This window comes from Corvus brachyrhynchos, unplaced genomic scaffold (genome assembly GCF_000691975.1).
Source record: "Corvus brachyrhynchos isolate BGI_N302 unplaced genomic scaffold, ASM69197v1 scaffold830, whole genome shotgun sequence".
In the NCBI taxonomy this organism is placed as follows: domain Eukaryota; kingdom Metazoa; phylum Chordata; class Aves; order Passeriformes; family Corvidae; genus Corvus; species Corvus brachyrhynchos.
In genome coordinates, this window is record NW_008235721.1 from 123,272 (window position 1) to 125,927 (window position 2,656).

Here is a 2,656-nt window from a genome sequence, read left to right on the forward strand (position 1 = left end):
GCAGAGCCCTGGGGATCAGGAATTCCTTCCCTCTGCTCGGAGCAGGAGGAGGAAAGGGCTTCACACAAACTTTGGGAATGTGTCAAACCTCCCTCTTGAGATTCCTCTTTCGCTCTGACTCAGCCCTGCTCTGCCCAGGGCTCCTTTCTGATGTGAATTTCTGCTTTATTTCTGCTTTCTTGGGGTTCCTTATTTCCCAGTCTTCTCCAGTGATTCCCAGCAGGTCCCTGGGGTGCTCTGGGTTTGTTGGGGTGAGCTGCAGGTGTCAGGGGCACGCGGAGGTGCTGAGCCCACCTGGGCAGCGCAGGAGCCCTTCCTGCTCGGGGCAGTTCGGGAAGTGCCGCGGGACCCGTGGCACAGCTGGGAGCGACATGGCAAAGTAAAAGGACGTGGCTTAAAACCAATTCCAGCTTCTCACTCACGTCTTTATTCCCATTTCTTCCAAAATGGCTCGGAGCTGGGCCAGAGGATGGATAACGGGGATTTGGGATGGGAATCCCCTCGCTTTGGAAAATGGGGGAGTTGGAGAGGGGAAGCGCCAGCGGGGGTGGGGGACAGCCAGGGCTTCGGGATGGTGTCCAGATGACCTTTAGTGTCCATCCTGAGGAAGGGAATCCTCCTTCCCTCCTCCTGGGAGCTGCTCTCAGCATCCCAGGGATGAGGCAGCCGGAGGATTGGGAGCTGCTCCGTGCTGGAGCCGAGCTTGGAAGGGCTCCCTGGAACAGGCTTCGTGCCCACGGGGTGGTTTGTGTGTGCTGGGGAAGGATTCTGGCTTGGATTTGGCTTTGGACTCGTTTTCTGCTGCATCCCACGTGATGCTGCTGCGCCTCTGCTTGGATTTATTTATCCTTCGGACTTTCTTGGGGCCTTCTTTTTCTTTTTTTTTTCCTTCTTTTTTTTTTTCCTCCTTTTTTTTTCTATTCCCCTTCCTGGCACTGAGAATCGAGGCCAGATTTCCCAAACTGCTCTTCCCCCCTCATTCAGCACCGAGCTGTGCTGCAGTCAGGGAGGAAATGCTGCCAGAAAAGAAACCTTTTGGTGAGAGGCCTTCAGCAGCGGGGACCTGTTGCTTCCTGGAATTCATCAATTATTTTCTCCGCGTTCCAAGTGATCTTGGAATTCACAGTTTGAGCTCTCAGGGATTTTAGGATCGTGGGCGAGAAGGGTGGGTTCACCCAGTGGCCTGGGCTGCCGTGGGGAGCCAGAGGTGGTTTTTCCTTGGGCTTGGGGTGTGGGAGAAGCTGCTTGGAGAGACTAAAAATGGATTCAGTCAGCCCTCCCAGCGCAGCATTCCCAGCTTTTGTCTGGATTCCTGCTTGGAATCCTCAGTGGATCTCCTGGTTCTCTCAGTCCTTCACCGTCTCCACTTCTTCAAATCTGCTTGGCCCAGACCCAAAAAGTTCTGGCTTAACCCAGGTTCTATGTGGAGTTTGAGCCTGGCCCAGCTGTGCCTGTGCCCAGGTGAGCCGTGAGAGCTCCAGCGTTCCAGCAAGGAGCTCCAGCGTTCCCAGTGCCCAGCCCTGGAGGTGCCCACAGAGCTTGGTGCTCGCTCGCAGGTTTTCCCCCTCCCCAGAGCCGGGATTTACGGCGTCTTTGGCTGCAGTTAGGCTTGGCTCACGGGAGCTTGGCTCAATTCCTTGCTCTGAAGTTCCATTTCCTCCTTTTCCAGGAGCCTCTTTCCCCTCACCTGGGGCAGAGTCGGCCCTGCTGTGGGTTTGGGAAGCTCCCAAACCTTGTTGAGTTTGGAGCCCCGGGAATTCGGGGCCTGCCACAGCCCCAGCACAGGGGGCTTCACCTGGGCTAAGCCCAGGTTTAAAGTGTGGGGTTTTTGGCTCATCCCCCTTCCCTCCAAGCTTGGCTTGAAGGATTGGGAATGGCCCAGGACGGAGCTGGGCCTGGGGAGCCTGGAGTGCTGATGGCTCTTCCACCCCGGGGGGGCCAAACAAAGCTCCTGTGCCTGTGCCCAGGGTTTCTCTGAGCTCCCTTTGTGGCCTAAAACCTTCAAAGCACCGAGTCCTCTGACTTTTTCCTCCCCTTCTCCCAAAAAAATGACATTTGAGCTCTTTCAGTGGTGCCTGGAGTTGAGGAGAGAGCGCAGCTGGGAAGGAGCGCGGTCTGCGAGGTCCTTCCCAAGCCAAAGCATTCCAGGATTCCGAGGCCGCCCCTTGGGGGGCTCGGGGTGCCCCTGCCAGCAGAGCCCTGCCCAGCCCTGTGCCGCTGGAGAGCGTTCCCAGCCCTGCCTGGCAGCTCCCTGGCTCTGCTTGGAACACCAGTCCCGCTCCGAGAGCTGCCCTTGGCACGGGGGGCTCGGCCGTGCCCCTGCCCCCGGTGCTGCGTGTGTTTGTGCCCGTGCCCCCACGCTGCCCCAGCCCCTGCAGCTGCTTCCAGAGGGGCCCCAGAGCCCGGCGTGGCTTTGGGTGGCTGCCCAAGCCCTCGCCTTGGTGCGAGGCAGCAGCGGGGCTTTAATCGCTTGTAGCAATTAATGGTGGTAATTAGCGAGAGTCGATTGCTTCTGGAGGTCCGGTTGGTGCTGGAGAGCCCGAAAAGTTTGGGGAATGAGGGTGAACTTCTGCTGTGAGGAGGGAGAGCTTTGCTAATGAATATAATTCATGTGAAGTTTTCTTCTCCCCTGTTGCGGTGGGATCTGCAGTCAGCC